Source organism: Mauremys reevesii, linkage group 3, assembly GCF_016161935.1.
Source record: "Mauremys reevesii isolate NIE-2019 linkage group 3, ASM1616193v1, whole genome shotgun sequence".
In the NCBI taxonomy this organism is placed as follows: domain Eukaryota; kingdom Metazoa; phylum Chordata; order Testudines; family Geoemydidae; genus Mauremys; species Mauremys reevesii.
In genome coordinates, this window is record NC_052625.1 from 173652994 (window position 1) to 173675829 (window position 22836).

General features: G+C 43.2%; 1 long non-coding RNA gene across 1 annotated transcript in view; it reads right to left on the reverse strand.

Moving 5' to 3' along the window:
* Positions 1-11032: 11032 nt before the first annotated feature.
* Positions 11033-22836, reverse strand: part of LOC120401697 — a 62004-nt gene continuing 50200 nt past the window's right edge. The window contains exons 6-7 of the long non-coding RNA XR_005596655.1: positions 12478-12578; positions 11033-12130 (exon numbers count right to left, since the gene is read on the reverse strand). This is a non-coding gene — a long non-coding RNA (uncharacterized LOC120401697). The remainder of the gene's footprint in view (positions 12131-12477; positions 12579-22836) is intronic.

The following is a 22836-nucleotide window of genomic DNA, read 5'->3' on the forward strand; positions in this document are numbered from 1 at the left end:
TGGGCACAGCATGGTGCCAGGAGAGGCAGGGAGCCTGTCTTAATCCCACTGTGCCACTGACCAGGAGCTGCCCGAGATGAGCCTGCGCCCCAGCCCTGAGACCCCCAAAACACAGCGCCCCCTTCTGCACCCCAAACCTGTCATCCCCTGCCCCAGCCCAGAGCCCCCTCCCACATCCTGAACCCCTCATTTCTGGTCCCACCCCAAAGCCTGGGCCCCCAGTTAGAATCCTCACCCCCTCCTGTACCCCAGCCACCTGCCCCAGCCCAGTGAAAGTGAGTGAGGGTGGAGGAGGAGAGCGAGTCAACAGGGGTGGTGTGGGAATATAATGAGCAGGGGCAAGCTAGGGTGTTTGGTTTTGTGCAATTAGAAAGTTGGCAACTCTATCTCCATGTCCTGCTTTCAGCCAGCCAGTCCTCCAGTTGAACAAATCTATAACCTTCCCTAATTTAGAATCACACAGTGAGCATATCCCTAATCTAGTTCTCATGCTGTTTGAGCTTCAGGAGTTTAAAGTAGATGGATGAGGCTCAGGAACCATTCAGATAGTATACGTCTGACACCAGGTGAACACTGCAGTTTGTTCCTAGTTCCCTATTGTATACACCCAGTGGGTAGAAGGTAAAGTTCTGAACATTAACTCAGAACTGCTGGACTTTTTACATTTAAATCCATATTTAGACTCTGAAATAAAAGGGGCCTGACAATTTAAGAGACACTAAAGGTTGAAAATGTTGGTCTCAACCTTAAGGCTGCATTAACAGAGGGGTTTTGCATTTAACAATGAGCATAGTTTCTCTTCATATCAAATAATGTCATTAGAACAAATAACATGCTGCACAACATATTAGAATAGTTACAGTGAAGCAATACTACTTATGGAGAAGACATTTTAACTTCTGCTTTTCAAGCGTGCAAGAATACACCATATGCCAAATCTGTGGCCTGATCCTCAGTAGGAACTGAACATGCTCAGCCCTTCTCAGGATCAGGACTCAAAACTGCAGTAACTCGTGACAATGCACTGTCCTAAATATTTTAACCCCAGAGGAAGTTAAGCATGCTGTCAATCAGCAGTATCACTGGAAATAGGCTCCAAATGAGTGATATGCATTTGCTGTGCAGAAGACATGAATGTGGACATAATTTCCTTGGCTACAGATAAAGGCTGAGTTTTTCACACAGCTGAGAGTCTCATTTCTAGCGTTCTTTGGAACCAATCTATAATGTAGCATAGTGTTGGTTTCAGCTGATTCACCTAACTTCCACCTTCCTTTAAAGAAACTAGCCAAGAGAAGCAGTTTCTTCAGTTAAACACTCTCACACAAATATGCACCACTCTTCACACATTTGTGGGAATTATACTAATCAAAGTAATATTTTCTAGAGAGTTAATGTATAATAGTTAATTAAGATTGGAATTCTCTGAAAAAAACAACAACATACATTTTCTGTAGGAACAAACTACTACAGATTGTTTCCATTGTCAGAGAATACCAGTATGATAAATATCATAGGCATTTTCCTTATATGCTAGCCATGTTAAAGTTCTGAGCAAGCTTCAAATGTATTTCACAACAACTAATAACAGATAAAGAAAATAATTAAACTGCATAAAAAAATCTCTTTGTTGTAAAGTCATCTCAACTAAGATGACTACACAGTTTTTGTATACAACCTTTAAGCTATAAATGCCAAAAATACTGCTGTTTTTATAAAGCTAGTAGTGCATCATCAGCTTGAATTTTTGCAATGCAAAGAACAGTTGGCAAGAGATAACAGGTGTACACTGGTTTCACTTTTTTTTTAATTTATTAAAATCTCTGGGTACCAATTAACCTTGCTCAATATTTATTATTGTTTCATCTGCCAGTAAAGAGGAACTGCAAGCACTACAATAAATGAATTGAAAGATAGTTTTTTACAAAACCTACAGCAAAACCAGACTGTGATCCCACTTCATGCTGCTTCATAAATATTTTCCAGTTACTCAAATATTCTTCAATTAATCTTTGCAATGCTCCTACGGCAATGGTGCATTAAAGACATTATTTTTCTCTTTTGAGCAGGGGAACGAAACACCTGTTACAAAAGCTGTGCTTGGTCAAGGCAATGCCACTTTCTATAATAATGTCAGTGAACAGGTCCCAAACTTCAAATGCAGATCTTAAAAAGAGTGTTATTAAAAAACTCACACATTTTTATAGACAGTCTAGATCTACCACGACTGTGGCTCTGTATCCTCATTTCACTTTACTGGAACAAAGAAGTTTGCACTTTACCCTAAGCGTCTTAAACTTCATGCAAGTAACAATTTTTCACATTTAAAAACCTGCCAGTCCTAGACCTGCTTGCCATGCCTGGGTAGGCAGATCAGTACTAAAGAACAAGTTTTATTCTGATCCCAGATGAGTTCAGTAGCACAGCTGGCTGAAGACAGTTAATTGCTCTTCATGATGATTAGAATGTTGTTAAGGTTTTCTCAGAGGGAGAGAAAGAGAACAGGCATGTGGTTATGAAAGGTCATGGTAGAAACAAGATATAGCAGACACAACGTAGTGTTATATTGACAAATGTTTATCATAAGAAAACACACTGAATGTTAAAACCTGCCCACTGAGAAGTTTTCTAGCTGATTATACTGTAATACAATTTCATTAAGTAGATCTATATGCTGAGTCCTTTGTAACTAGTAAATTGATAGGGTTTTCTATTCACAGTAGTTCACATGTTTTAAAGAAGCAACATAAATATGTTTAGACGTGGCAGAATTCAATTTTATATAATTTCAACAGATAAGAGGTAGAAAAGAAAAAAACCCTTAATAATTTGCTTTGAAAGATGAATGAATTATTTTTCTAAACTATGTAGACTCCATAATAGGAAATCACAGGCTAGAAACATGGTTGTACGTTATTACTGTTTTATTCTACACTGCTCTTAGTTAATTTCACACACACAATTGAACAATAGATTCCTCTTTAATAACTTTATAAAACTGATATATTCTGAATTAGATATTTCCCCATTTTGCTGCCATATAGACAGGTAAAGGGATTTATAATTCTGTTTATATAGTTTCTCACATGTTCTACATAAATTTTCAAGGTCCAGATACAGTAAACAGTCCAATATAAACATTGCAAAATGACATTCCAATAGCCTGGCTGATGTATACAGAATAGCTGGAGTTCATTTACAAAATAGCTGGCATGCAAGGGCTTAATAGAAACATAAAAATTAAAGAAGGAAGAGGCCTATTTTAATGAATCATGTATTGTAGAGGGTCAAAGAGTTAAAGCAGGCACGCAAACGAAACTACTAGACTTATTTGCATAGTTTGGACATCCTATCCATCAAGCAGTGGCTCAGTGCTGACGAACCATAATTTATTTTCTTGATACTTGTGATCAGTCACACATATCTCTCTCTTTATCCAAGATCTTACGTGTACCCATCGCCATGGAATCTAATGCAATAATATATGTCAAGATGTTAATTGGTGTTAAAATGAAAGAAAAAGGGGAATATGGAAGGAGAGTGACTGTTAATGTTCAAATAAAAAACATAAGAACCATTAACTCATACACCTAAAATAATTAAAATCAAACATTTTTCTCCGTTTGAATGCTACAGTTAAATTCAAACTTACACAGGAAGGTTTTATTTTGGAACAAATATAGTCTCACTTAATCCTCCTAGTATAAACAAAAAGATAAGAACTTCTCAATAACAAAATGTTTCAACTCTCTTCTGCCAAGATTTTCCTGACTAAATGGAAAGAAATTTAAGATCAGCCTCTCAAGAAACTGTCCATTTCAGTCAGAACGTAAATATTCCCCTTTTAAGTGTTCTTAACACTGTTCTTTTTGTCTCAAGGTTTGTATATTTAGTGAACTTGTTTTATCAAAATTACACAGGGATCCTTCCCTTATCCTGATCAGGACCTTTTGATTCAGGGAGAGTAGTTTCCACCTTATATCATCTCTAGATTTCCCTTGATGGTCTTTGGTAATTTTTGGAAGGTTTGGGGCTCCTTTTGCATATTCCTGCAAGATAACTGGAGCAACTTGACCAACTTGGAGGCTAATCACAACATTTTCAAACTTGCTTGCCTCACATTATGTACCTAAAAAAAAAAAAAGGCCTGTTGATGGTGGGAGTTTGTGTCCTCAACTCCTCTGAAAAGCCAAGTCACTTATTTATTTTATTTAACTTGAGGCAGCCAAGTTTGAACATTTTGGCCTATGACCCTCAAGGCAGGCTAGACCAGAGAGGAGAATGTTCCAGAAAGGAGATAAAAGCCAGAAGTATAATCTTTCTAGATCTTGCTTAGAGGCCGAAGTGGTGTATTTATTGATTGATATCTAATCTATTTCTCTAATAAATGGTTATACCTCAGTTAAAGTGCATGTAACAAATTCAATCTCTAATTCTGCCAGATATTCTAGATACATAGTGCACTGGGATTTCGAAAGAGTTTCTTGACAACAAGAGTGTCTAGTGGTGGCTCTAGCTTGCTTTAGCTGTATATGTGCTCATTAATTAAAGACACTTTTGAAAGTGTCCCTCAGTTCTCTGCTGTGGCTGTTGGGCTGTTCAGTGAAATGGAATTGACATCACTAATACCCCTGGGTTGCTTATAACCCTCGCTGTAATATGCATTACATTGCCTAGGGAGCTGGAGTAGCTCTCCTGAATGGATCCATCATTTGGAAGAACTAGTCTGTTAAATTAACAGGTCTAAATGGCCCACAGACTTGAGAAGAAGGTAGAGTGGTTTAGCCTTATTTTGTTTTCTCTGCTGGACCTTAGTGACAGGACCAGAAATGAGAATGCTGTCACATGCTGGGGTGGAGGACCAACCACAAAACAACTATAATAATAAATAAATAAATAAATAAATAAATAATAATAATAATCATAACGTGTCCTGCAGATGCTGTAGCCAGGCATTGTCATTGTTTATAATTGGCACAGTTCAAGGAAATGCTAGATTTCATCAATACATAGTTTAAAAGTTAATATTAAGAGAAAAACAACAGTGATGCTACTATTGCCTACAAAACAATCATTTTTCTATTTTTCTAGCTGTTACCTTGAAAAGCCAATTGCATAGGTTCTAACAATTCTAACTAGGTCAGATTAATCACTGAGGTATCTATGGGCATGTTTACAGTATATTTGGGAGTGAGCCTACCAGCCTGCTAACAATATGCGTTAGCTCTGCTCAATTTAGAGCACTAAAAATAGCAGTGTGGACATTGCATCATGAGCCAAGCAGCTCAGGACAGATGCCCGAGCGTGGACCCAGGGAGATGGGCAGGGTTGTACTCCGGTGGCTAGCTGTTGTTCATGCCTCAATGTCCATACTGCTATTTTTAGCACGCTAGCTCGAGCAGAGCTAGCACATGTTGGTCCACCCAGGCTACGAGGCATGATCCCAATGTATTCATACTCGATGAGGTCAGTGCAGTTGCCCCAGAGATAAATTTGTCTTGGGGTCTCTCTCATATTTACCAAACATAGAATTAGTATGTGGAAATTCTCCATGAGAATTGTGTGAAACTTTCATTACAAAACAGAAAACCACAGGAAGTTCAGCTTTTGAGTTTTGTTATGGACTTGAAATGTGGCCCAGCTTCATTAAAACCTTGCAATGTTTTTGAGTAAGCCTCTTTGTGAAGTTTTGTAGGATTTTGACATTAAACCAGGCAATGGTTTATGGTTTCAGCTGAGCTATGAGTTGCATTTGAACCCCGAACTCAGAGTGAAATGCCAAGTGCTGTAAACACATCAAAAATAAAAACTCGTAGAATCACCAGTGAATCAGAACTATAAGAATCTCAACCATTTTAATCCTAGTAATACTGATCTCTTGCCAAATAACAAAATAAAGAGTCAGATTCCAGTTCTCTTGGTCACACTGAATACTACTCAAGAATTAGGATAGCAAATTAGAGTCTTTAAACAGAAGAACTTGGAATCAGAAGAACTTGGAATGCTCATTTTAAAAACTCTCTGTATTATGTCATAAACGTAAAAGAAGTCCTTAGGATATTGGATCCATTTTGTATTAGGCACTGTCCATGATAAGACTCTGTAATATGTCTAGTGGATTTTTAGACTTCTCACACAGACCATTCAACTCTGCTAGTCTGACTGAGTCATCTGACAGATTAACAAATCTTGTTTAAAAAAAAGGAGTTGCAAGTATGAATTTCCTGACCCACCAATAAGATCTATTGTGCTGCTGACAGAGGCTAACATCCTCAGTGTAGTATCAAGGGCAGTACATAGAGATGAAAGATATATATATTGTGTTATGCTAGTAATAGCTTGGGCCCATCCTGTATCTTTAGGAAGGTTCCTCATTTGAGTGTCAGCTTATTGCTCTCTAGGGATCTAGCATCTTACCCTTTCTTTTGTGCTGGTGACTGTATGTATATGCTTCTCCTTTGGAAAGGAATCAATATAAGGCTGGCAGACAGCATTTGTTACAGTGAAGAGCATCCTTTGGGAGTTTTTTGGTGTAGTCCTCATTCTTCTGTTTTAGCAAAATAGGTATGGAGTGGGTTTAAGTTGGCTGAATCCTCCTAGTGCATACGTACTCTATTGTGTTTATGTCTGCTGTGGACTTATCCTCCAGAGGCAGCAGCTAAGCTAAATGTGAGCCAAACACTGTGCCTGATGCATTTTCTCTTCTCTACCCTAGAGCCAACTAGATGACTCAGGAGACCTGTATAAGTAAACCTTACATGCTGTATATGCCCTTGGCAGGGATGTACAACTCTTAAGGGGACTAACTCAACCAAAACAGAATCCATCCACATATTTTCCTTTAAGAAAGTGTGTAGTCAACTGCAGCTGCAGTGTATTAGATCAGGGTTTAAATGTCACCCACTTAGAAATTCTGCTACTTAAGAAAAGGTATGTAATCAGTAAAGGAGTGGGCACACTGTGTTTTACTTATAGCAAGCCATCTCTGACATGCCAAACAGCATGCACAAAGAAAATATTTTGCAATTATCAAATTATCTCTGTTCAAGGACCATACGTGAATGCAAGGCTCAGTGGCATGGGAGGCCTGTGTCCTCAGCCCCGAGGTTCTTGCACAGAGCTCTGTCCACATGCCCAGCCATGAAAATCACAGGATGTTTTCAGACCATTGTGACAGCTCCTCCCACAGGCACCAAAAGGGCTAATAGGATCCTTGGATGCATAAACAGAGGAATCTCGGGTAGGAGTAGAGAGGTTATTTTACTTCTGTATTTGGCACTGATGTAACTGCTGCTAGAACACACTGTCCAGTTCAGGTGTCCACAATTCAAGAAGGAAGTTTATAAATCGGAGAGGTCTCAAAGAAGAGCCACAAGAATGGTTAAAGGATTAGAAAAAGTCTTATAGTGACAGACTCAAGAAGCTCAAGATATTTAGCTTAACAAAGAGAAGGTTAAGGGGTGACTTGATTACAGACTGGAAATCAGCTATAAACTTTTAACAGTCAGAGCAATTAACAATTTACTAAGGTTGTGGTGGATTCTCCATCACTGGAAAATTTTAAATCAAGATGGGATGGTTTTTCTAAAAGAATTGCTCTAGGAATTATTTTGGGAGAGTTCTATAGCCTGTGTTACACAGGAGGTCAGACTAGATGATCACAATTGGCACTGGAATCTATGAATGTATGTATAGATGTCAGGGAAACAATGGCCATCTTGCTGACTTCAGCCCCATTGACAGTAATAGGAGATGATGGCCATTTTGACTAAGGGAAGATTTGTAAGTTGTCAGCCTTTCAACCGATTTTCATGAAGACAGGTAAAAAAAACCCCACCCCCAAGTCACTAGAATCGCAATAAAATAATGAGAGTTGGCAATACTGGTAGCTTGCTGTAGGTACTCTGGATTTGTTGCAGAGTAACAGAACAAATACTACATATGTGCAACAAATGAGTTGCCATAATTTTGAATTTCCTGAGATTTCATTTAAAAATCTCAACCATAACATTAAATTAGCAAAGGTGTTTTAGCATCGATCTGTATTACTATTCAATTAGAGGGTCACACACTTGATTTCTATTGTAGGCTGAGTCCACGGCACAATACCAGGTATTTGTTGCATCCTGCCATTTCCTGCCAACCCTCAACACACACATACAAACTCTGTGTGCCACCTTCACATCCCTCTCTATTTCAGGGACTCCCTGTACCATCCTCCACCCCTTCCTTCATGTCAGGGATACTGTGTGTCCCCTTTTCCACCTACCCAACACCAGTCCTCTTCATTCTTCCCCCATTCCAGAGGCTCTGTGTGCCCCTTCATTTCCTCCTTGTCCCCATTTCCCCTCTACTACATGCCAGGGGCTCTGTATTACTCACATGCCCCCCTTCCCCATACCATTGTTCCCCTTTTTAGCCCGTGCCAGGGGATCTGTGTGCTCCCCCCATTTCTCCATTTCCATCCGTGCCTCTTCTCCCCATACCAGGGTACCACATTCTCCCACCATAGCAGGGGTTCTGTGTTCCCCCCATTTCTTCCTTCCTCGCCATGACAGGGGCCCTGTGTGTCCTTCATGCCCACCTTCCCCCCCCACACACACACACCAGGGTTCTCCATTCTTCCCCGTGCCAGAGATTCTGTGTGCCATCTCTTTCTCTTCATGCCAGGGTCCCCCATTTATCCCCCTTCCATGCCACAGGCTGTGTATGTGCCCTCATTGCCTCCTTCCTCTCATACCAGTGTACCTTGATCTCCTCCCCTCTCCTTCTCCTCCCCCCCAACCCACCATTTTAATTTATTTTCTTTCTACCTAGAAGAAAAGTCATTCAGTGTGTCAACACTTCTAAACTGTACTGGGAGGATCAGCAGAGCTGAGATGGGGATTATTATTACACTTTAAGGTGTTAATGACTGTCATCAGACAGTGCTGTGGAGCTGAGTGTAAGACTTCTCTTCACTTGGCCAACAATACATGAAAAATGAACATGTACGGCCTGACCCATCCAAAATTCCTGCTGAGGTCAATGAGACATTTGAGTACACAAGGAAGCAATATCAGTTCTATTCACTGCATGCTGCAAAGATATATATTCCAAACAGTCTAATAAATTGCTCAGATTCCAGAAATAATAAATACACATTTGTGCATTTATCTGGCACAGAAAACTGGAAAAACTCAGACCCAGTCCTGCACTCCTGACTCATGAAAATGGGATTTCCATGGGAGTCAAGAGTGCAAGACAGGCCTCAATTCTTACCCCAAGATGTAATGTTTTAAATATGTACTGACTAATAGACATGAAGTTTCTTGGTGTTCCTTTCCAACCTCACTTATTCATAGCAACCCATTAAATGTTTACCTACCATTCAGCCAGGGCCACTATCCAACACTGCATTTTAAACAGATTTTCAGCACCTCCAGTTTAAACCTCATTTTCAGTCTTTGAAAATAATTGTTTCCTTTCTATGTAGAACAAGTTGATTAACATTAAGCCATTCCTGAACTCAATAAAAATCAATGGCCCAATCAAGTGTGCAATCGTCAGAGCAACTCTCTAGAGATCTTCACCATCCGCTATGTACTGCTGTAAGTGCACGACAAAGAGTAAAAGATGCAGTATAAAGGAAACTCGCAAACTAAAATAACAAAGTCCCCCAAACACACATTCTACTACAAGATGTCCAGCTTGTTGCTAGCAACTGAACTAAATGTTTCCTGAAGTTGTCCAATTCTATGATTAATCTTGAGTGCCAATGAAATGCAGTTTTGAATTAAAATACCCATTGTTTATCAGATTAAAGAACCAGGATAAATAGTTAAGTAAATATGTTCCCCACCATCTGCCCCTTATTTGTCATACTGTGGGTGTAATTTGATAACCTCGGTAATGATGAACTTGTTGACGGATAACAAAAAGACTAGACTTGTGTGAATAATTACATCATCCTTGAATCAGGGAATACATTTCTGCTTTCCCCATAATTTATAGATCTCAGAAATGCACAAAGCTGGTCCAAAAACCTTTCATCAAACACATCTATGTGTAACCGCAAAACACACCTTTGACAAAGTACAAGTGCTGCAAATCCCTTCCAGAAAGTGTTTTTAATAGGAGCTGAAAGGGATGGCTGATGAGAGATGTAGTGAAAGACATCTAAGTTTTGGCAAGCATTCAAAAGACAAACAGAATGGAAGTGCAGTAGCCAGTCAATGACTTCATACTGAAAAGACAAAAGCCGGAGGTCACAAAGTCTTCCCAAAGTAGGATTTTTATCTTAAATTATTAAGGGCCTTAAGTCCTGAGAGCTGTTGCTAATTTTATTTGGACAACCAACATTGTAGTTTTGCTTCTGCCCAGTACAAATGGAAAAACAGCCTGAGCAATGAATAGAAGTGGGTGAAAAGGTTTGTTTCCCCACTCCTCAAGATTTCAATTTTTTCCCCATTCAGAACTGGGATAAAACTAAGAACTTTTGAATTTTTTAGTGAAAAAACTAGTGAGAGAGACCCATCCCAGAACAGTGTTCTGATTAGGGCAACAAGCTATTGGCAGGAGACCCAGCTTCAAGTTGCTGCTGGGGGATGTGTCTCACTCTCTCTCTTTCTTGTTTTGAACAGAGATGATATTTTTCTCTTTAATTTTGAGCAAAGATTTTATCCTGGATGTGGGAAACCTTCTCAACAAAAGTTTAGTGAAAACCGATATATTCCCATGAAAAGTTTGTTTTGACAAATTGGCATTTTCCGATGAAAAGCTGTTTTGTCAAAAAAAAATTCCTAACTAGCTCTAGTGATGAACCATTTGATTGGGCAGGTACCGAGTTGCACAAAATCACTGGGTAGCATGGCCACCAACACATAGGATAGCAGTTAAATATTACATCCAACATGTTAAAGACTGCTTGGAGTTTCATCAAGTTTGCATCATCTGTATTCAAAACTGCCATAGCATGAAAGAAAATAAACCAAAAAACATGAAAAAGGAGATCAAATGAAGACTAAAAAGCTTATTAACTGTGATGTGGACTTTCACATTCTGGGTCCAGACCAACCTTTGCCAAAACAATTGACATATTTATGCTCATACAAGTGTAGCACATACTCATCATATGCTAGGAAATAACATGGTAATACATAACCAGACTAGCCATAGTTACAATTTTTTTCTAATGTTCAATTAGTTTCCTTGAAGTACCACAAGTGTTAACAGGTGTTCAGACTACAGGCTATCATGCAGGTAATTCAGCATTAGTTTTTGTTAACTAACCATCCCTCCTTAGACATAACCCACTGTTTACTCATATCAAGAGAGAGTAGTAAGTAGTTCATCCTCATTGTTAAATTACTTAATCACACTCAAGAGGTGTATTTAAGTTAAAGTGGCAGCTCCAGTGGTCTGGATAATTTTCCAGATTCATCTCTTTAAAAAGACACAAAGGATTTTATATTTCCACTGGGAAAAGGTGTTTTTATTTAGGGAGCTTTAAATAAATAACTAAAGGCTAGATCCAGCTCATAACAAGGGGCAGTTGCATAGCTGCTGTCCAGGAGCAGGCAAATGAAGGAATTGTGACTTCCTCCCAGCTTGCTGTAGAGAGGAACTAATCTGCTACTGGTCTATAGGAGCAGGAAGTTACTTCCTCCACTATATTGGCTCAGCTGCAGTGGCCTATGCGATATATAAAAATAGAATTTTTGGTCTGTCTTTTGAATGTTGAACTCCCCTCACCCATCCCCAGTGTTTGTGTGACAATTAGTGTTGCCCATTCTCCCACAATTGCTGGGAAAGGTGATTGTGGCCCCCACTGCAGGAGCTCTCATCCCCACATCTACCTGATCCTGGCCCAGAAATTAATTCTGCCACAACCTCTAAATCAGTCCTGTTCCCATATCAGTTCTGCCCACCATCACTTCAGCCCTCCTCAGCCACTGTCAGTTCAGTCCCCCAGCCACACCTCTGATCCTCCTTCTTCACCCGCACTTCCAGGCTGAGGGGCAGCTCCAGGGGTCTTCACTCCCCCACTTCCCTGCTGCAGAGAGGGCAAGGGGAAGAGGGAGAAGAGAAACCTGAGCAGCTGGGGTATTTCTGCTGCTTCCTCCGCTCCTGTGAGAATGGCTTTGGGTTGCTGAAGGGAGGAAGAAAGGGAGAGAATTTCCCACACTGCAACTCTGATTGATGTCTCTGCTCAAAGAGGTGGGCAAGTAGCCAATCATAGAGGGCTTTCCCCATAGGCAGGGCTCATTTTCAGTAGAAGACTGGAGCTTCTCGTGTCACCTCAAGACTTGCCTCCAGCCTGGCCATAATTTCATCACTTGTGAAAAAAATCACAAGAGTTGGCAATATTGTCCTAACCAGCCACCTGCATGGGGGGGCTGCTCACCCCACAGAGCCTGCTGTTCCTCCATTGCTGTGTCCTGTAGTGTGAGTAGCTCACACAGAAGAGCCAGGGGACCGCTGATAACTATTACTCACCTGCACAGACAGGTAGGTTCTAAACCTGATTCCTAGTCCATCGAGTGTGTGTCTTCAGAATATGATAGTCCATTACACCGGAGGCAAGAATCCACCCCTGCCTGTAACACAGAAATTCAAGAAGTCACTTGACCCCAACAAAAGTGAAGTCAGGAGGAGGGATTCTAATTTCACAATTTGGTAGTAGCTTTGGAGGAGGTGAGAATATGTTATTATAGCAGTGCCTAAGGGACAGCCAAGAGTTGGGCCCCATTGTGCTGGGCATTGTACATGCATGGAAGAAAAGCTGTTTGGGGTGGGAACATCTAATCATTTAAATAGACAAGGCAGGCAGGTGGGGTGAGTGGGATGAAGGAGAGGTATAACACTAAAGCAGCATGATCGGTGTGATAGCAGCAAACATCATATTGTGCCATGACTTTTCTTCCTTTGTGTGTGTGTGCGGGGGGGTGGACAGTATGCTTAGCAAGGGATAAGTTAAATGGAAAGAAACACTAAGGGAAAGAGGGTGAGAAGGAAAGAGGAGGGGAGAAGAGGGGGAGTTGTGGAGTGAAGATAAGGTGAAGAGACTGTGAAGGAGGGGAAAGTTTGGCGCAAACAGCCAATCAACACAGGGCAGAGAAAGTCCAGTCAAAACTGTAGAAAGTTCTCTGAATGTCCTAAGGTCCCTGCTTTGGCTGCTTCTCGTATCAACTGGAGTGTAGGGATAACTCCTCTCATGGTAACGTGGAATTACCTGGGCCCTAGTGCCCTCATAGTTTGGGGGAGGATAGCTCTGGGTCCAAAGAGTTCTGGGGGGTGGCCCTGCCTTGGCCCCAATTTACCCTTACCCCCAGCATATTGACAAAGTTTTCCAGTATGTCAGGGAGACTTGTGTGTACAATTTAAAATCTCCCAATTTCCAATTTAATAGTGTTGTCTCCTGCATAAAAACAACAAAAAACATCCATTTATACCAAATAAAAAGATTCAACTACACTACCCAGAATCATCAGCACAGGCTGTGGAGGTGGGGGCTATGGCCTGACCACTTTTTGGCTAGGCCAAACCTGAGTGATGCTGTGACCCCAAGCATCGGGCTGCAACACCACTCACTCAGTTTGGAAGGAGGAGGGTGAAAGGGCCCATGGGTCTGAAGTGTGGACCTAAGAGGGGAAGAGGAGGATCGAGGGGGGTGGGGGCAGGGAAGAGGAATACAGATAGGTTTAAGTAGCAAAATTAAGTGCCACTACAAAGCTCACTGAAATTAATTTGAAAAGATTGGTCAGTATGTCCCCTAGTGCAGCAGTCCCACCTTTGGCTGCTTTTGCTCCTACTGTTAGTCAGGAAGTCAGGAGAGAGAGCTGGGGGAAAGAATAAGGAGTCTCTCCCAACAGTCCGTGAAAGGCCTGACTAGAATGGCAGCCCCTATGCTCATGGCTCTGTGTCCCACTAAGTACTGGACAGCAGAGCTGGCAGGTCATGCAATGGGGAGCATGCTGTGCCCTGTAAAGGACTGTAGCATTACTTACTTTGCCCTGTTGAACCACAGAGCTCTCTGAGGTGCAGTGCCACTAGGGCACTCCCTAAGAGTGTGAAGGATGCAATTCTGCACAGTCAGGTACAGTTAAGCTCCTTAAGACTAAAGCAAAAAGAGTCATTACCACTTTTTGACCTGAGTGGCAAGTCAAAGTTCAGAGCTGTGTGGATTGTTCCAGTCTGGACGAGAAATTGACAATGGACTCTGGTACCACTGATGCAATCTGGTTTATTTACAAAGAATGTACGAAGTCCTGTTTCTCTGAACAGAGGAGGAACCACTGATTAGGACATTGCTTCCTTACTCACAGCATCAAATGCTTTCAGCCAGCAGTCTGACCTCAAACTTCTCTCTCATCTTTTCAAAGGGGCACACACCATACCTCCAGGCTGGGTCTGCTTGGCTTTCTTTCTGCTTCTCTCTGTGCTTCAGTCTGTTTCTCTCCTTGTTCTGTGTCTCCAGCTTGTGCTATGTTTCTCTCTTATGCACACACACAGACCAAAATTATCCCACCAATCAAAACTCCCTCTCTCTTCTTCTCTTATGTCTTTCTATTCTATGCAAAACACAGGACCTACATCACTGCCTTCCACCTTTGCCAGTCTCCTGCTGCAGCTTAGCTACTTCCCATGTCATTTTGATAACTTGCAATGCTGCTTCTATCATGCATTTCCATTATCCTTGGTCAATCTCTTGCCCTTTGGGTTCCAGTCCAACACCTGTTTTGTTATGTTATTTGGATCTTTCCTCCATGTATGTCCTAATCATCTCTATTTTTGTTCCATAGTTTCCTGTCCTATCAGTTTTTGTTTCTTCCTCCTCCAGAGATCTTTGTCTGTGATTTTTTTATCTGTCCATCTGATACTGAGAGTTTGTCTGAGGCAGCTATTTAAAAAAACTTGGAGTTTAGATAGTAAAGTCTTAATAAGTCTCCAAGTTTCAGCACCTTAAAGTAAGAGTGACCTTACAAAGGTGTTAAATATTCAAACTTTGGTTTGGAGGGAGACATTTCTGTTTCTGCAGATCAGCTGTAGCGTTACAAAGGCAAGTCTGGCTTTGACTATTCTGTGTTTAGTGTCTTCATCTGTTCCACCTGTTGTATTTGCAATGCTGCCAAGATATGTGAAATATTGGACCTCTTCTACATCAGTCCCAGAAAGTGTTATTGGTGTTTCTTGTTTGTGGTGATTCTCATAGTTTTAGTTTTCTTGATGTTTATTTGCAGCCCCACTAATTGTGCATAAGCCTAGAGATCATTTGTTTTGGCTTGCATGTCTTTATGGGTATGGGAGAGCAAGCTGATGTCATCTGCTAAGTCCTGGTTCCATAACTTCTGTGAGAAAATCCATTGTATGCTGCTGAATTGTTCTGTGGTCCTTCTCATTACCAAATCTACTACCAGTAGAATGATCCTGGGTGACACAACACATCTTGAGGTTCATAGTAACCTCCAATGGTATAGTCAGTTCACTGTTATGTATTACTTGGTATGTCATTATCATAGAAGCTCTGAATGATGTTTGCACATTTCTGAACATGTGGAAAAAGGGGTCACATAGTGAAGCTGCCAAAGAAAGGTGACCTCAGTGTCAGTGTAAAAATTGGAGGGACGTTCAATTTGTTGCCTATTCCAAGTAAGGTATTTACCTATCTTTTACCCATCTTATTCTAGAGAGAATAAAGAAAGTGGTGGACTCACAGTTACAAGAAGAGCAAGCAGGGTTCAGACAGGAGAAATCATGTATAGATCAAATAGTAATCCTATATATTGTCATAGAACTGTTGATCAAATGGCACTCATCACATTATATGAATTTTATAGATTTCCAAAAAGCCTTTGATACACTGAATAAAACAGTTTTATGGAAGTTGCTATGCCAGTATGGAATTACTAAACCCTGCATTTTAAAGCCCTTGAGACACGTGACTCAGCTTCCCAGCTTGTGCCTCTTTTGGGGTGCTACTGTTACTGGTTCAGCTACCTAGTTACAATGGCTTCTTTACATTTATCTTGAATGTAAGGCAGTGACCATGCCTGACCCACAGCAGCAGGGTCTAACCTAACCCACAACAGGCTCCATTGCTACTCAGATCATCTTGCCTGCTAATGGAAGGTTTTTCCATTTTTTGGAGTGTGGGGGTGGGGAAGCTTCCTCTTGCCAAAGAACAGGATGTTACCGGCTTCATTCAGAATGAAATATGTTTGCTCCTGGCAGGGTTTAAAACTCAACAAGAGGCCAGCAGAGATGGTTTCTAAACCCATTAGAAACACCTGTCAGCTGGGAGGGGGTGGAGGAGAGGGTGTTAAGTATTGTGACAAAGTTTCTTCTCTGCCTTGGTGGGTCCTTCACTTACAGGCAGATTTGCTTGCCTCAAAGATTCACGGCAGCCCTCAGTTTGGCCACTTTTGCTAGTGGCTCAAACCTGCTGTTCACTCAGCTAACCTCATCACTGGCCAGCATGGGAGAAATGGAGAACAATCCCCGCAGTCTCTGTGTCCCACCTAGTGGGTCGGGGACAGTCCAGATCCCTTTCCAATTTAGACCTTCCCTTCTGGTGTTTCTCACAGACTAGGTCAACTCCTCCTGTGTCCAATCAGGGGATGGGGGGAACCCAGGCCCACCCTCTACACCGGATTCCAGCCCAGGGCCCTGTGGATAGCAGCTGTGTACAATGTTCTCTGTATCAACTTTGTGACAGCAACAACTCCCTGGACTACTTCCCCATGGCCTTCCCCAGCACCTTCTTTATCTTCACGGCAGGATCTTCCTCCTGAAGCCTGATCACGCTTGAACTCTTCACTCCTCCAGCCGCACCCCTTCTCACTCCCTGCTCCTTGCACACACACCCTTACTAACTGATGGGAGGTCCTTTTTAAACCAGGTGTCCTGATTAGCCTGCCTGCCATAATTGATTCTAGAAAGTTCTTAATTGGTTCCAGGTGTATTGATTAGCTTGCCTGTCTTAATTGGTTCTAGCAGGTTCCTGATTGCTCTAGGGCAGCCCCTGCACTGGTCACTCAGGGAACAGAAAATTGTTCATCCGGTGACTAGTATATTTGCCTTCGATCAGACTCCTGTACCCCACTGGCCTGGGTCTGTCACAGTTGGTAATGGACAAATAACTGCAAAATAACCCCTATTTTATAATGAGGCAATATGATTTTTCCAGTGACATTTTTGTATATTGTATTCACTAAATTTAGTCCATGAAGAAAGAAATGTATCTCAGTAGTCAATGTGTGCTGTTACCGTACTCACACAGCCCTTACTGAACAAGTACAGCCATATTTACAGTTAGCTTAAACTGTTCTTCCTAGAACTACACCATATATCTCTGCTAACCTACATTGAGAGATAGGATTATATATATAAAAACAAATTCCAAAAGCTTCACTTCTCCAATTTCTTCTTCTTGAGACCAGGACAGTTAATGACCCTCTTACTTTTCAGTTCCACTGAGACTATATTTTGCTTTCTTCAGTTTAAAGCATTGAAAAAGAGGGAAGCCAGATTTACCTACTCTGTGAATATGACATCTTCCTTTTCACTCTAATTACTGCTAGCCAGAAAATGTCTGTTACTTTTTTTTAATTTTTGCTACTCTTTCCTTAGCACTTAAAGATTTACATATTGCAGTAGCTTATATTGCTCAAAGAAGTGAATGTGCTATAGGGCATTAGGAAATGTATTCCCATATAGCTAAGAATTTATTTGTTTGTTTGGAATAAAAGCACTTCTACCACTAGACTTATGAAAGCACTTCTACAAACTAGAAAGCACACAGTAGCTTCCCTTAAGTAAGAGATATGCCTTTAACAGGGTGGCCTGATGGGATAGCTTTAGGCAATAAAAGCCCATCCAGCTTAAATCTCTGGAGTTCTTAGCTTAATAGGACAGCTGTGCTTTGGCATTGAAGTTTAGCATTCCATGCTTGTAACTGTTGGGACAGAGATGAACTAAACCACATTCGATATGAGATAGGTTTCTTTGATAAGTTATCTTTGTTAGAAAAACTTCAAATCTAATCTCAGGACTCCTTTCCTAGCCAAGGTACTCAACACTAGCTGTCTCAGATTAATAACTATTAAACTCTTCTAATAATTTCATTTTTCATAAAATTGAGAGGCTTGTGATTACTAATTTTCTATGATATATACCCCTCTGTAGGGATGAGTAACTACTGCTGTTTGTATAATTCTGCCAAGTTACACTACATACCAGAGGCCCCAATCTTCCATCAGACTCCACAAGCACCAATTTCTTAGTGCCAGAGGTCACGGTCAGGACTGGAGTCCCATTGTGCTCAGCACTATACAAACTTCAGTATATCATTTTAATATAAAAATGTGATTTTAAATGGACAGTATCTCTTGAAATTTGCAATATATTTAACTATACAAGGCTTTATCCAATACACAGGTTTCAAAGTAACAAATGAAAGCTACAGAAGTACTAATTTTGCCTTTTTTATTAGAAATTTGATTAATTGTTTAACCAGAGGCCAACAGTCTTTAAACATATAGGGCCCAATTCTCTGCTGACTTACAGCCTATGTAGTCATTTACACCTGTGCAAACTAAGACCCCCGAACCTGCAAACACTTATGAATGTGAGTAACTTTATACATGCAAGTAGTTCCACTGAGCTTAATAAAAGGTAATAGTGTTCCTTAAGCATTGTTTGGGCACTATGTGCACAATGGGTGCACAATATAAAATTCTGTGTTTTACACTCCGTGCATACTAATGTCACAACATTTTGGAGGTCACAGGCATAGAGGGTAATGGGAAGTCCACACTGCAGATGGAAATATTCAAGTTCAAGAGACAATACTGTTTGTGGAGGAAGCGATTCAGGGATCTGGTGAAAAAAAATCAAGTGGAACTAAGATGAATTCTAAAAATCTATGCATGTCAGGCACAATGGCCTTTATCCAGTAGTAAAACTCTTCATATCCTTCACATTCCATTTCTCAAATAATCCTAAATAATTATCTACATTAGTTTTGATTTCCACATTCTATTCTATTTCCTTCTGCCCAAAAAGATCCAACAGCAGGTTGAGGGTAGAAAATTGTATGTAATGGTAGTGACTAGAGGAAATAAAGTCTGGTCTCTTAGCAACATTCCTGTGTCACACCTTTCCTTCCCTTTATTATCAGGCATATAATGGAACAAAGTTTCCCTATATATTCATGTCTATTATAGCATGAGTATTTGGGAAAACCTGATTGAATTATACATCTGGCCTGGCCTGGTGACCTATTCTCTCCCTTAGCCTAACCTTGTACTTTATTAAAAATATAAAAATAAACAAAATTTTGAAAATTCAGCGGTAAACACAAAACTGAATCAGTTTAATGAAGTGGGAGTAATCTGTGTCTTCTAGTCACATGAAGAAAACAGGAAAAGTGCAGTCTGACCCATACTTTCCAGTGTGAAATGTCCACAATAGTGTTAATTTGTAATTGTCCAATTACAGTATTTATGACTGAATATTATCAGAGATTGCCATCATGGAATTTGCCAAATAGTCAATTTTAGTAAAAAATCTTTGATATGACTAGTTAGAAAACAACATGAACTATCCAACTGCATTATATGGTCAAACAAATGTCTGTCTAGTATCTATAGCAGCTGCTATCTGAAAAACTGAAAGGAATTTATAACCAATCTTACAATGCCTTTTAAGGGATATAAGTATTAATATCCCCATTATTGAGAAGGGAGAACTCAGAGAAAGAGAAAGTAAGTATACCTCTACCCCGATATAATGTGATCCTCGGGACAAAAAATCTCACCGCATTATAGGTGAGACCGCATTATATCGAACTTGCTTTGCCCCCCCCGTTCTTTGTTCCCAGACCGCCCCCTCCAGAGACCTCTGTCACTAATCACCCCCAGGACCCTACCCTCCCTTCTCCCTGTCCCCTGACTGCTCCAACCCCTATCCACTCACCTGCGGCAGGAAGTGTAGCGACACGGCCCCAGCCATGTCACTGGAGGGGAGGGGGAGGGGTTGGGGAAAGGTCCCACACTCACCTGCGGTGGGAAGCGGAGCGCTGCGGCTGGGAGCTGGCGGAGTGGAGCAGGCTGGGGCCGGGCTGCTCCGCTTCCCACTGCCAATGAGCGTGGGGAGGTTAGCGAAAGGATGCCCTCCGCACTCACCGGCGGCAGGAAGCGGAGCGATGCAGCCCCAGCCCACTCCGCTTTCCTTGCCCCAGCCCCAACCCCAGACGTCTCGCTGTGGGAGGGGTATTGGGGGGTTGGGGAAAGATCCTGCACTCACCTGTGGCGGGAAGCGGAGCACTGCAGCTGGGAGCTGGCGGAGTGGAGAGGGCTGGGGACAGGCTGCTCCGCTTCCGCCGCTGCCAGTGAGTGCGGGGCAGATCCTTTCCCTCAAGCCTCCTTCCCCAAGCGACACAGCTGGGGCCAGGGTGAGGGAAGCGGAGCGGGCTGCTCCCGGCCCCCTGCTAATCCCGCGGGCCACTCTGGAACTCTGGTGCCCCCAAAATTGCCCCCCACAGCTCCTGCCTCCTAGACCCTGGGTGGGGGGAGCCCCTGACTGCCCCTGAGAGCCTCTGCTCCTTATCCAACCCCTCGGCCCCGGATTGGCCCTGCATCCTTAACACACTGCTCAGAGCAGCATGTCAGAGCTTTACCGCATTATATGCGAACCCATGTTATATCGGGTCGCGTTATATCAGGGTAGAGGTATAACTTGCCCAAGATCATACTGAAAGGTTGTTAGAAGCAAGAGCACATAACTCCTGCCTTCAGTCTGTGCAATAATAAAACCACAAGGTCATCCTTCCCAGGCTCAGAATGGGTTTATACAGGGGTGCTGGAATGATTTGTATAGTGGGGGTACTGAGAGCCATTGAAGAATCAAACTGTAAACCCTGTATATAATGGAAACCACTTCCAGCCAGGAGGTGCAGCAGCACCCCCAGCACCTATAGGGTTTATGGGGGGAACAGGAAATTATCCAAAAACTTGGTTTTAAGTTGAATTTTGTGATCCATAAATGTCTTGCCTTTTGTGCTTTAGAACAATTTACTATCACTGCTAACCTGCCTTCATAGTAGTGATCGGCTATATACTGTGTTGCTCTTGTAGTGAGGTGGCGTGGCTCCCCTCCACCCCGGAGGAGGAAGAGCCCCGCCGGAGGCCAGAGTGGGCGGAGCTAGGGAGCTCTGAGCCTGCCCCTTAAAGGGTCAGGCGGCAACCCGGAACTATAAAGGCCGGCCCTCAGAGCTCAGTAGGAGGCTGGCCGCCGGAGAGAGCAGACGTCCCTAGGGGAGCTCGAGACTGGGAAGCTCCTGCGGCCCAAGGCAGCCGCCCAGACTGGCCAGAGCTACCCCGCGCCCGCTACTCGGAGGAGCTGCCGGGGCTACCCCACGCCCACTACTCAGAGTTGCTGCCGGAGCTACCCTGCACCAGCTACCCAGAGGAGTTGCCGGACCTGCCAACCAGCCCCGGCGACGAACCCATGCTCCTGGACCCTGCAGAGGCCGACGTCAGGACCCAGGTAGGGCCCGAGTACGGACGTAGCCCAGGGGCAGCCGACCCCAGTCTGGCTGCAGCATTACCGGAGCCTATGTCAGTGTGTTGCGGCCAGGATCCCCACTGACTAAGCAGCAGGTTGTCAGCCGCTGCTAGGGCCCGGGCTGGGACGCAGTGGAGTGGGAGGGCCTGCATCCCCCCCTTGCCACCCCATTCCTGGGTGGCAGACCCCCCCCCTCCCTGGCCTGAGGAGGCCGAAGCCTGTTACTGTTGCTCAGCCCTGCCTGAGGGCCTGAGCACTCTGTCTCAGTGTTTGCTGCCCTGCCCTGACCTAGCTGTTGTTACAGCTCAGCCCTGCCTGAGGGCCTGAGCCTCCTGACCCAGCAGTTGTTGCCTCGCCGGAGCAGGGGCCAGACGTAACCACAGTGCAGCCGACTACCGCAAGGGACACTGAGGGAGACCCCTGGCCGGACTATTTCTCTGGACCCATCGGTGTGTAGTGAGCCGGCGTGGCTCCCCTCCACCCCGGAGAGGGTTGAGCCCCGGTGAACTCGTGTACACTCTTTATTTTGGGAAAGCCACTTCTGGATCTGTGCATTTCAGCTACTTAACATATTTCAGGAGGCTCTCCTAAAACTTGCTGTCTTTCACATTTGGGACTGTGCAGATGTGTCTAGCCCTCACATGTACCAAGTAAGGCGGGCCAAGGGGAAGGCAGGTGATATGATGATTGAGGGAGAGAAGAGAGGGTATCCCTAGTTCTTTTCAGCAATGGTCTTACTTCCTCCATTCCAGTATGATGAAGGCAGGAGACTGCCCCCAAATCAATGTTCAGTGAAGGAGAGGCCTCTCTCAGCAAAACCTGACTTTATATACTAGGGTGACCAGGTGTCCAGTTTTTGACACCCAGTCGAAAAGGGACCCTGGCGTCTCTGGTCAGCACTGCCGACCAGGCCATTAAAAGTCCAGTCAGTTGTGCTGCAGCAGGCTAGTCCCTAGCTGTCCTGGCTGGCACTACACTGTGCCCCTGAAGTGGCCAGCAAGTCTGGCTCCTAGGTGTGGGGGGCCACAAGGCTCCGCACACTGCCCGGGCCCCAAGCACCGGCTCCACCCTCCCATTGGCCAGAAACCGGCCAATGAGAGCTGGGGGAAGTGGTGCCTGTGGGCGAGAGTGGTGTGTGGAGCCTGCCTTAGCCCCCCTGCTGTGCTAGTGACCCGGGAGCCACCAGAGGTAAGACCAGGTCCCAACCCTAAGCCCCAACCTCCTACCCCAGCCCCGAATCCCCCACCCCAAACCAGGAGCACCCTCCTGCACATCAAACCCCTCATCCCT